General features: G+C 44.0%; 1 protein-coding gene and 1 pseudogene across 2 annotated transcripts in view; one reads left to right on the forward strand and one right to left on the reverse strand.

The window, feature by feature from the left end:
- The window catches only part of Bicd2 (BICD cargo adaptor 2), a 44,742-nt gene that overhangs the window by 8,874 nt on the left and 23,146 nt on the right, over nucleotides 1–12,722 (forward strand). The window lies entirely within an intron of this gene.
- LOC125341838 lies at nucleotides 3,450–3,562 on the reverse strand (annotated as a pseudogene).

A 12,722-nucleotide genomic window follows, 5' to 3' on the forward strand; every position in this document is an offset into this window, starting at 1 on the left:
TTCACTTTTTCCCAAAATTACTTACATCATCATCTTATCTGCCACTCCTTTCAGTGAGGTTTTCGTTAGTTATAATGTTATTTATCTCCTATTTTATTAGCATATAAAATTGTTTTAACACCTTAAAAAAATTCCCATACTTCACCTATTCTAACTCTATCCCTTATTGAGCCTCAGCCAACTAATAGTTTTATTTTTTTTACAGAATGTTACATAATTGTAATCATACAGTATGTGGCCATTCTAACTTGGCTTTTATCCTTAGCATTATACATATAAGATTTGATCTTGTCTTCTCATGGCTTGATTTTTTTTTTCTTCCTTTGCCGATCCTAGGGCTTGAACTTGGGGCCTGGGTGCTGTGTCTGAGCCTCGTTGTACTCAAGGCTAATGATATACCACTTGAGCCACAACACCAATGTTTGTTTGTTTTTGAATAGTTTATTAGAGATAAGACTCGCACTTTCCTGCCCTGGCTGGCTTCAAACCATGATCCTCAGATCTCCTGAGTAGCTATGATTATAGGTGTGAGCCAGGCCATTAATCCATTCTTGAAGGCTCTCCTCCCATGATTCAGACCTTTCCCACTAGGCCTCACCTCCCACCACGTTAAGCCTCAACATAAGTTGAGCAAAATAATGAGCTGAGGCAGACTGTGACTTTGGCCAAGGGACCCCATGGGAGAAGCTGTCCAGAAGGACCATGTGTGAGGTCATATGACCCCATGAGCAGGAACAAAAGACTCCCCTGGGAGACCAAGACAGCTGGATTCACTGTATTTAGTATACACTGAGTCCTAGCATCCCTCAGTCTGAGTCTGAGTCCCTGCAACAGGGACCTGAAGAGGACCAGAGTTTGGAAGTGTTTGGTGTCTTACTGAGCACTGCAACCCTAGAACAAAGGGTGCCTGGCTGCTGTGTTGCCCACAGAGCCAACCCCTTCTTCCAGAGCTTCTGGACAAGTGTGCATTTGTATCGTTTACAGCCAGTGTCTGTCTCTCTTTGGGCTCCTGTTTTACCATGGGTACTATGGTGGGAAGGACTCCAAGACTTAAGTTAGAGGTTCTCCTGCCACTTGCTGACCTCGAACCTTGCTGATATCCCTTCCTAAAACAGGCTAATGAGGTGAAGAAATATGATGAGGGCCAGGGATGAAGTGAGAAGAAAACCTGGCTGCTGCCCTACTCTTCTGTGATTTCCATCCTGGCCCAAGCTGCTCTGCCTGCTGAGCCATCCTTTGCTGGCCTGGCACAGATGTGAACTGGAGAGCAGCCTGTTGGGACAAGGGTGGGGGTGGGAGTTATGTTCCCCCCCTCCCCATCCAGGTTGCTGAATGGTTTGTAATAGAGCAATCAGCTGCTGACAGCTGGTCCCCAGGTCCCAGAAGTGAGCTCTGTGTCCTCAGGCAGGTGAGCCAGGGTCTATAGGGAACTCTGTCAGCCCCAGGGCTCAGCTGGCCAAAAGCCTGTCTGCTGATATGAGGGCAATTAGGGTGTAATCTTCTCTAAATGGCACCCAATTCCAGCTAAATCCCTCCTGCCCAGGGATGAATCCCCAGTTTTCTAAAAGCAGCTTAGTATTTGGATGCTGCCCAGGGCAGCTGGGGTTCTCAGTTGGCAATGGGACAGCCACTGCAGATTGTTACTGGCCTCACAGAAGGAGGATTATGGGTGGTCAGGGACTGGTAACGGACATCACAGCCCTGTGTTACTCCCTAGGTGTCCTAGTGACCCCTATAGCTACAAGTGTAGGACTCCTAGAGGAAAGAGAACTACACAGAAGGAAGGTGATGGACTATCTTCCTCAGTCTCTAGCTGTGGGTAGGATAGGTGGGTCTTTAGAGGAACTTGAGGTGAAATAAGTCTCCTGCATGTGACCTGATGAACAAGGAAGGCATGCTTAGAGTGGAGTATAGTAGACGTAGATGTGCACTATGCCTACCTGACCCTGATTCCTAGGAGACCCCTACCCTATCTTACAGCAGTTTTATAGCCTTTTCACACTTCTGCTGACTGGAAGGCCTTAGGGTCCAGACTCCTTAGCAGTTCCCTGGACCTCCCTGGACACTCCCTGCTCTGGGAGCCACCATTTCTCAAAAGAGTGTTTGTTTTTATTTTTTTTGGTGAGACTAGGTGGTGCTACCCAGGTAAGTCATCTGACCTTGCTGAGCCTCAGTTTGCTTACCAGTGAAGTGGAGGTGGTGACAGATTCTACTTTGTAGGGCTGTTGTGAAGATCAGAAGATCAGATAAGATCACTGTCTCTTCCTGAAGGCTCTGAAGCCTATGCCCTTTGCTGCCTGTGTCTGTTCAGGAAGTCTCTTTGAACAATGGGAGGAGGGAGTTGTTTGGCTCCTTCCTGGAGCCCCCTCACCCAGTGTGGGTGACAGGAACAGCTAGTGAGTATGATGAGATAGGGTATCCTATAATGCCTTTGGATCAGTTGGCAGGCCTGTGTGCCCAGATCTGCCTGCACATAGGATAACCTGGAACTTTTAACATTCTCAAGCCCAGGCCATACCTGGGGCAATTAAATCAATCTCAGGAGTGTGTCTACTTCTGGAATAATCCTGTGGTAAGACAAGTCAGAAGTCCATCTCTATGCAATTTCCACTTGGGGGGGGGGTGCATCTTGAATATTCTCACTCTGTCTATCACTTGTGACTTAGCCTATGGCAGAATCCTGTGTACCATGGATACTATCTGGAGTATGCTTTAGCCCAGGGACCATTGGGTAAGAACAGATCTAGGAGTAGGAGCTGTACCTGCCACATAGTCACTGGCAGTGTGATCTTTCCACTGGCAGGAAAGATTAGGTGTCAGGAACTTGCAAGGGCAGCCCACTTAGCACCCCCAGAACTCCCTATACTTCTAGAATCACCTAGCCCCACTCTGTACTTTTCAGTGCTTCAGCATCTAACCGTCCCACAGATCCATCTACTTCCTTTGAGTATAGTACCTGTCACCTCCTAGCTATGTCCCTTCTTCTATCCTTCATTTGTTCCACAGATCTGAGTATTGCTCTCTATTAAGTATGGGCTCACTCCCTTCATCCCTGTACCTACCATGAAGATCAGGAACAGAATTGTTGCCAGTACAGGATCCACAGGATGGGGCTGGACCTTCTTTTGCAGAGTGTTTCCCTGCCCAAGTAGCTGGGATTAGGACTGGGAATATGGCCTAGTAGTGCTTGCCTCGAATACATGAAGCCCTGTGTTTGATTCCTCTAGCACCACATATATGAAAAAGCTAGAAGTGGCACTGTGACTCAAGTGGTAGAGTGCTAGCCCTGAGCAAAAAGAAGCCAGGGACAGTGCTCAGGCCCTGAGTCCAAGGCCCAGGACTGGCCAAAAAAAAAAAAAAAAAAAAGAAGAAGGAAATGAGATCCCAAGTAGCTGGGATTATAAGCTTGAACTATCATTTGTTGCCTTAAAAAACTATTTTTGTTTTCACGTCAGACAGGTAATGTGCTGATGGTGTAACAAGTTTTGAGAGAGATGGCCATGTCATGTAATAGTGTCAATACCCAATTATCTTATGAAGTGCTTATGAAGTGAAAAAGGAAGGAAGATATTTTTTTCTTTTTGGCTAGTAGTGGGACTTGAATTCAGGGCCTGGATACTGCCCCTTAGCTTTTTTGCTTGAGGCTAGTGCTCTACCACTCCAACCACATCTCCACTTCCAGCTTTTTGCTGGTTGATTGGAGATAAGAATCTCACAGACTTTTCTGCCCACATTGGCTTTGTTTTGTTTTTTACCAGTCGTGGGGCTTGAACTCAAGGCCTGAGCACTGTCCCTGGCATCTTTTTGCTCAAGGCTAGCACTCTACCACTTGAGCCACAATGCTACTTCTGGCTTTTTCTATCTATGTGGGGCTGAGGAATCGAACCCAGGGCTTCATGTATATGAGGCGAGCACTTTACAGCTAGGCCATATTCTCAGCCTCCTTACTGGCTTTGAACCTTGAGACTGACATTTCAGCCTCCTGAGTAGTGAGATGCCCTGTCCAAAAAATATTTTTTAATGGAAGTAAGTACTTGAGTCTTTTTGCTCATTTTATCTTATAGAAATTTATCCATAAATATATGTAAATGTAAGTTTGAAGTAATCTCTTAAGAATTTAAGGCTGCTCTCTTCGGGCTCTGTATCTGTGGTACCCATATGGTGGTGGCTTAGCTGTAGAGCACCACCTAACAAGCACAAGATCCTGAGTTCAAACCCTAGTACCACAAAGAAAGAACAAAAGGGACTATTAGTTTGTGGCATAAATTAGTAGATTGCCTTTGGATATAGGGTATGGTTTACTTATTTGTTGGCTTAATCTTGTTTCATGGCAGATGCTAAATAGAGATTTTTTAAAAATTGAGTTGGTTTGCTCTAGAAATGGACTCCTGATCACAGTGACTAATTTTTAAGATTAAAAATGTTGGTATTGTCTACTGAGATTTTGCTGGGTTTGCTTCAGTGTTCAGCATGAAGTTGGTCCATGAGCACCCATTCTTAGAAAGGGAAGATTTATTGAGACATTATGAATGTTCCTTGTTTGAGTGAATGAGGGACCCTGGACCTGGCCTTGAGTTCAAGTACTACTGCTCTGCTACATGGCACCTGGGATGCCCCTTGAGCATTATCCTTTGGCTCAGATCTCCCATTTAAGGAGCCTGCAGTTACTGTTCTTGCCCCAACATTCAAATTAGACCTGTGACATAGAAGCTCATTGCTCAGATTGTAACAGCAGTATAGTCAGGAAGTGTTCAGTTTCCTGATTTAAGATGATAGACTTTGTATTGACTTACCGATCTGAACTATAATCATAAAATGATTTTTTCCCCTTCTTGCTTTCTTTTCTGGGTTTTTGTTGTGTTTCTTCCCTTGTGTAAGACTTTTGCCTTGCTACTTTGTTCAGTTTCTGCAATCTCAGAGTAGAGATGCTGCTTCCTTTTATCATTGTTTGTTCTAGTGCAGTGTCTCTCCCCTAGCAGTTCTGCTTGGCAATAGTCCCTCTATTTTGATATGCTGTTACTATTTTTTGTTTACTCAGTTTCCTGTTGTTTTGTTCTGTATGCCTTCCCTGATGTATCGTTTAAGAGATCCCTCCTCCCCCGCCCCCGTTTTCATGTTTGAGTACATGCCAACATAGTCTTCTATAATGCTTATCTCTTATAACAGTCTTAGATTTACAGAAAACTTGTGAAGTGTTGTATTTTCTTCTCCTATAGTGGACAAATGTAAAAGGGAGTTTCTTCCTTTTTTAGATTACTTTGGCATCATTCTACATGTCTTTGTGATACCATTTCCTCACAAAAAAAGGCCTTTCTTAGAAAGAAGGTTGAGTCCTCAGCCTTGATATTGAGTCTTCTGTGCCCGTTCCAATTATTTGCTGTTGTGAAGATCCCAAATCTCTGGTTCTTTGTCGAGTTGACACTTTCACTTATGATATGTTAGGCTCATTCAGTGACAGTAGATCTAATCAAACTTTGATTATAAGCTTAATCTCTTAATGCTAAAAAGTCTTTATCTTGAAACAATAGTTTTGGGCTGTATTTATAGCGGCTTAGTAGGCTTGAATCTCATCTTGAATTTAATAAGATTTGATGCCATTTGGTGTCCTGTGGAATCCTGGTTATGCAGGACTCTGAACAGCTACATTGGCCTGCCTAAATGTGATCGAGGCTCACAGACATGTGGCTGGCACTTCCCACGTCCCCACATTCTGCTAGCCACTTCAGCTCCTTTCCAGGCCTCAAAGACATTGGATTTCACATTGATACCATCAAAATTTGAAATCCTGTGAGTGTACTTGCCAAGTTCTAGGGGGAGGGGGAGAGAGAGAGAGAGAGAGAGAGAGAGAGAGAGGAGAGAGAGAGAGAGAGAGAGAGAATGAGAATATAAAAATTACATCCAACCCATGGCCCCTAGCCCTGAGGAAGAGTACATCTCTACTTCAGCAGCTGATGGAAAGGCCCTACCCAGGCAGACATGCCAGGGTGGGCAGCTGGTATAACTCAAGGATTCCTGGGATTCCAGGCCCCAGCCATTCTAGGAGCTGGATACACCCTGATGGCCAGCACGGTAGACCTGAACAAATGTGAGACCTACTGTCTTTAGTGGGTGGTGCTGAATAAGCCCAGACAAAAGGAGTGGAGGATCCAGCTTTGTTGTGGAAAGTGTTTCTTGGAACAAACCTTGCCTCATTGGAATGCTGAGGCCAGCTACCCTGGCTTGGCTGGGGCTGTACTTGCTGCATCAGATGACCAAACTGGTTTAGGAAGAAAGAATTCCAGGGGCCAGCCCTGCCCAGAGGCCTGTTCCCGGTTGTGTTGGTGTAGGCCTTCTCTAGGGAAGGCCTCTATGGACAATGTATAGGCAGTATGTGCGTGGAAGGGGGTTGTTAATGCTCAGTGTCTGATGTTCCCAGACCCTCATTAGTCCAGAGACTGAAGGATCCTAAGCCTGTACTGCTGGAACAGATAGTCAGCTCTCATTGGGAAGTGTCTACATTGCTCTCTGAACAGTGGAAACAGGGAAAGGTGGCTCTCCTCTGTAATTGAAGACATCAGTAGCAGAAATATTTCCCATATATGTATGAGCATTGAAAATATTTAGGAGCTTTGGTACATAACCTGTGAGGACTGCCAGGGATTGGCCCAATGATTTGGCAAGTGGAAAGAGAGAAGCATTGACTTCGGGCTAATTGTGGGTATCCAGCTTCTTCAACACAGGGCTGGACTTCCACATATCTAACCTTGGAAGCTCAAGTCTTGTAGACAGTGGCAGAGATAGGAGGTGGGCTCAGGTTGGTTGGCCACTCACTCTCCTGGTGCGTGACTAGGAAGTGCTCAGGAAGTTGGTGCCTCCTCCTGACTTGTGGGTCATCGGGGTTGGAGGTCTTCATGGCTAGGGAGAATAGGGAAAGGATTATTATCTGAGGTTTTAGATGACCTGTTGTGAGGACCCAGGTCTTCTAGCCCTTTGCCCACTACTGTTCCTTCCACCTAGAATTCCTCCGCATCCTCTTTGGCTCTGACGAGTTTCTGTTTCTTCCTCTGCACCAGGCTCAGGATCAGAGTTGCAAATCTTCCAGCATATACTTAGAGATTTTCCTACCTAGCCAGTTAGTTCCTCCTTGGGCAACCTGGTGGTTTCCTGCTCCTGGAAAGTCACCATATTGCTGCCAAACAGTGCGGGTATCATCAGATCAGTGTTGCAAACTACAGCCTACAACTCCTAGACTCAAGTGATTTTTCCCGCCTTAGCCTCCTGAATAGCTGGGATTATAGGCTCATACTATTGCCCAACAACTTAAAATTTTTCTTTCTTGTTGAGAGGGAAGGCACAATATTGGGTTAATTTTCTATAATAAACCATAGGATATAACACTTGAAAGTTCTTCCAGGCTGGTAAGGGCACCCAGATGACAATAGGGAGCTTTGCAGGTGTTCACATTGTGAGCTGGAGAATTGCTTAGAATAGAATCCAGAAAACCAGAGCTCCATGGACCAGCTTGATTTTACAATAAAATTTTGCTGGGATACCCCCATTCAGTAGTCCCAAATTCCTGCTTCTGCTTCTACTTCTGGCACTCAACCTTTGTTCTGAATGATGAGAACTTGAACATCTGGTATGAGCTGGGGCTTTGGTGTTGGCCAGCTCCTGGAGCCACCTGGCCTCCCATCCCATGTGTTACCTTCACTCTGGGGTTATGGGAGGTGGGCTTGACATATTTATGCTGCTTCAGGGACAAGAACCATGGCCATGTCCTGAGTTCAGTGTATGCTGACTATGGAGGAGTAGCTTTCTCTGGGCCACCAGAAAGATAGAGGAGTGCAGGGAGTGACCGACTAAAGCTGTATCGTTGGGGTCTACATGAGGCTAATTGGGGTGAGAGGCCCCTTGGGTTCTGGTAAATGAAGTATTAAGTAAATCCTGACAACCACAGACTCAGGTTGGAGGTATTTTACAAGGATTTTTTTTGTTCCTTTGTTTTGCCAGTCCTGGGGCTTGGGACTCAGGGCCTGAGCACTGTCCCTGGCTTCTTTTTGCTCAAGGTTAGCACTCTGCCACCTGAGCCACAGCATCACTTCTGGCCACTTTCTATATATGTGGGGCTAAGGAATCGAACCCAGGGCTTCATGTATATACGAGGCAAGCACTCTTGCCACTAGGCCATATTCCCAGCCCCTAGGTTGGAGGTATTTTAAACTCAGGTTACAAATGAGGAAATTGAGGTACACCATGATCTGTGCCCACCACCAAAGACCCTGTCCTCACTGCCCCCCCAGTACTATACCATCCCACAATGCCCTCAGATCATGCAGCCTTGGCAAGGCACTGAGTTTTAGTATGCCTCCATTTTTCCATATGCAAAGTGAGTGCATTGCAGAATTCCCTACCCATTCCCCCATGAAGCTTTAAAACTGGCTACCACATGGGCTGTGTTCTGTGTGCAGCAGCTGCAGTTGCTTGATGAGTCCTACAGGCCACTGGTACTGCTGTTACTTAGAGAGAGTCACCTGCCTATCTGTGAGTGTTCATCATTAGGGGAAAACAAGGAGGGGCTGGCCAGATCCTGGACTGCCCTGAGAAGGACCCATCACCTGCTTTCCTCCTGAGACTTTTGTAGTGAGACTTAGGACCTTGAGCAAGCAAGGTTGAGGTGACTCCAGATGTAGTATGTTGCTTACTGGAGACCATAGGCTGTTACTCCCCAGGTAAAACAGGGAAGTGACAGAAAGGAGATACTTGCCTGCTCCTAAATGTGTCCTACCTGCTCAATGTGCACCACCTGCCCTACACCCCCTCTGCCCCCCAACTTCAGCTTCCTAGGATTCTTTCCTTGCTACCCCAGGCCCTTCCTTCATCTTCCAACCCTCATCTCTTTCTATTGCCTTTTAAGAGATTCCTGATGCTTTGGCATTCCAGGACCTCCTTTCTCCACATCCCTCCCTGTCATTGCTCATGCTGTTCTCCAGAGCCTCTGTGATTTCTTCTCTTGGTCTGGAGCTTGCAAGTGCCCCACTACCCATCCCCCTACTCCTATACTACATTTGACACATCAGCCTGGGTCATGTAGCCTGTCCAGAGCCCACAGCCGTAAGGGATGATCCAAACTTTCTAGTCATGTTTGGCCTTTGCTCCCTAGAGGCATAGATGTCTCATGTCCACATGAGTGTGGCTGACATTGAGGCCAACGTACCAGGGGGCTATGTGTTGGTCAGAAGCAAACATAGGCCATTCTCCCTCTTGGAGGCACCTAGCTGGCTGAAATCTCATGCCTGGGCTTTTCCAGCCCTGTTGGATCTTGCTGAGCCTGGGCAGCTTGAGAACAGAAGGCAGGGTGTGGCCTGGAGCCTGTGTCAAAAACAGCATCTGCCTGCATCTACCCGTAGGAAACATCAGCAGGGTGTAGCCTCTTCCTTCTTGCCAGATGTGGAGGGTGGGAGCTTGACTCTTCCATTTTCCTGTCCTCTTTCTTCCCTAGGCTATCCCACTGTGGATCCTAACAGTAGGTTAGTCAAGAAATCTGCAAATATAGCTAGTAATAGCTAGTGATTCCATAATTCAGACAGGGCTCCCTTTCTTGGAGCAGCTTCTCAGACGGGGCAGGAGGAATGATCTATTCACTGGAAGTTAAACAGAATCATGTCATGTACTCTAGAGAAGACAGGTTTTGAAATGGACCCGTGAGGTATGGTTGAGGGCATTTGGGTCAGAAGGAAGAAATGTGACAAAGCATGTCTCCAACTCTTTGAACCCAAGTCTCCTGGCCTGTAAGCCCATGACAGTTCTTGTCTCATAAGTTTACAGTCTCCAGTGTGAGTATGACACTTCAGAAATATTGGAGTTGCTTTCTTAATGAAGTATAACATAGGCCATCAACATAATCATGATAAAGAACATGTGACTCACCTCCCTTGTTTCCTTCCCCATTTGTAGTCCTTTCCCATTGCCAACCTCCACAATATAAATTAGTTTGCACTTTCTTGAGTTTTATACCAATGGCATCATACCACACATACTCTTCAGTTGGCTTTGCACTAGGCAATTGTGATGTTATTTATCAATAGCTGATTCCTTTTTACTGTGAGTAATAACTTATCATATAGATGTACCATTGCTTTTCATTAATTCATTTTCCTGGTGGTGGTTTTTCATTAATTCATTTTCCTGGTGGTGGTTATTCAATTGTTTTATGTGTTTTAGAAAAAAATCTTAATATCTAGGCTGTCTACAAAGTTACTATATAGTGAAATACAACACATTTTTGTGCAAGTGTTTGTAATATGCTTTCATTTGTCTTGAATAAGTACCAAGGAGTGGATAACTGTATTAGATACATTTGGACCTTTGTACCCTTCAGTTGTGCATTTGAGGAGTCAAGCAAACATAAACTAAGAATATCTGAAAAAATTCCAGGAAGTTCTTCTTGCTGTTCTCACAGAAGTGGGAAACCGTTCCTCTGTCAAAGGCCATTTGGATATTGTATATTTATGCCAAGGGTCATATAAAATGATCAATATGGATATGGATCAATATGGCTGCTGGCAGCCAGAGAAGCATACAAGCCTGTTCTGTCTTGTACCAAATGATTTCTAGGGTCTTATATATGCTCCACCCCTGCAATAACTACTTACATAGTATTTACCTTGTATTAGGGGCAATAAGTTATGGGATGGTGATTTAATTTATAACATTCTAATAGATCATGTACTGATATCTCATTGTCCTTGTAATTTATATTTCTCTAATGACTTATGTGTTAAGTATCTATTCATGTGATATTTTTCTATGTGTGTACATATTCTGGGGTTTTTTGCCTATTTTTATGGGGTTATTTTTTCAGAGTTCTCTTCATATTCTAGATTCAAGTCTTTTATCATATGATATATAAGTATATCTATATAACTATATGTATATATACTTGCAGAGTATATATCACACACATACACACACACACACACACACACACACTTGCAGAGTTTCTTAACATATTTTTCAAATAGCCTAAATTTTTAGTTTTGAAGGCCCGTTTGCCAGCTTATGAGTCGTGTCCAAGGTCACAAACTTACTCCCATGTTTTCTTCTTGTTTTATACTTATAATATTTCAGCCCATAAACCATTTTGAGTCAGTTTTTATGTTTAATGGGAAGCATGGGTGGATCAAAGTTCTTTCTTTTTATTGTTGAGGTTTGAACTCGGGGCCTTGTGCTTGGCTTGGCTAGGCAAAAGCTCCACCATTTGAGCTGAACCTCCAGCCCTTTGGATAAGATCTTGCTTTTCCCTTGAATAGACCTTGAACTGAAATTCTCCTACTTATGGCCTCCCACACATAGTAGGATGGTAGACATTTACCTCCATGTGAGATGGAGTCTCACTAATGATTTTACTTGGGCTGGCCTTAAAACTTTGATCCTCTTAGCTACCTTCCAAGTAACTAGGATTACAGACATGAGCATTGTGCCCCACAAATTTGTTTTGTTTTTCAGAAAGTTTGTTTGCATTTTTGTCAGTCCTAGGGCTTGAACTCAGGGCCTGGGCATTGTCCCTAAACCTCTTTGTACACAGGGCTAGTGTTCTACCACTTGAGCCAAAGTGCCACTGGCTTTTTTGAGTAATTTATTGGAAATAAGAATCTCACAGGAACTTTTCTGCCTGGGCTGACTTTTGGAGTGATTTTCATATCTCAGCTTCTTTAGCTAGGATTACAGGCGCTAGTCACTGGTGCCCGGCTTCAGAAAGAGTTTGCTAGGCTGCTCTCAGAGTCCCGGGCCCAAATGATCCTCCAGCTTTAACCTTCTGAGTACCTGGGACTACAAGGGTGTACCACCTTGCCTGGCTTTGAAGCATACTTTTTGCTTATAGATGTTAATTTATTTGTACATTATTTGTTAAAAGATTATTCTTTTTCTACTAAATTGCTGTTGTCAGATCATTTGGCCATACTGAGGTCTATATCTGGATTTATGATTCTGTTCAGGTCTGTTTCACTATTGTGATGCAATAGTATATCTTTTGTTTACTGTAACATTATAGTAAGTCCTGTATTTTCAAAATCAACTAGTCTATTGTATGTCCCTGTGTTTCCATATGAATTTTAGAATCTGTTGCTCATTTTCTACAAAAATAACTGCTGGGATTTTGACATTGTGATAAATTAATAGATCAATCTGTAGGAATTGATATCTTAATATTGAGTATTAGAAATATTTAGTTCTTTAATGTCTGTCAGCAAATTTTGTAGTTATTAGCATATAGGTTTTTATATATCTATAAAATTTAAGCAAACACATTTAATATTTATGGCCTGCAAATAGCATTTTCAAATGCTTTCTGAAATAAACTTTATTTTTCATATCTATCTTATACAACTTAGCTAAACCTATTTATTAGTGGTAGTTCTAATGGGGTTTTTTTTTTGTGTGTGTGTGGCCAGTCCTGGGCCTTGGACTCAGGGCCTGAGCACTGTCCCTGGCTTCTTCCCGCTCAAGGCTAGCACTCCGCCACTTGAGCCACAGCGCCGCTTCTGGCTGTTTTCTGTATATGTGGTGCTGGGGAATCGAACCTAGGGCCTCGTGTATCCGAGGCAGGCACTCTTGCCACTAGGCTATATCCCCAGCCCCTTCTAATGGGTTTTTGATAAATTCCTTTGGGTTTTCTACATTGACCATCATGTAATATATTATTAAAGACTTCTTTTTTGCCTCTGTTTTCAAATCTAATGCTT

This window comes from Perognathus longimembris, chromosome 1, assembly GCF_023159225.1.
Source record: "Perognathus longimembris pacificus isolate PPM17 chromosome 1, ASM2315922v1, whole genome shotgun sequence".
Classification (NCBI taxonomy): Eukaryota; Metazoa; Chordata; class Mammalia; order Rodentia; family Heteromyidae; genus Perognathus; species Perognathus longimembris.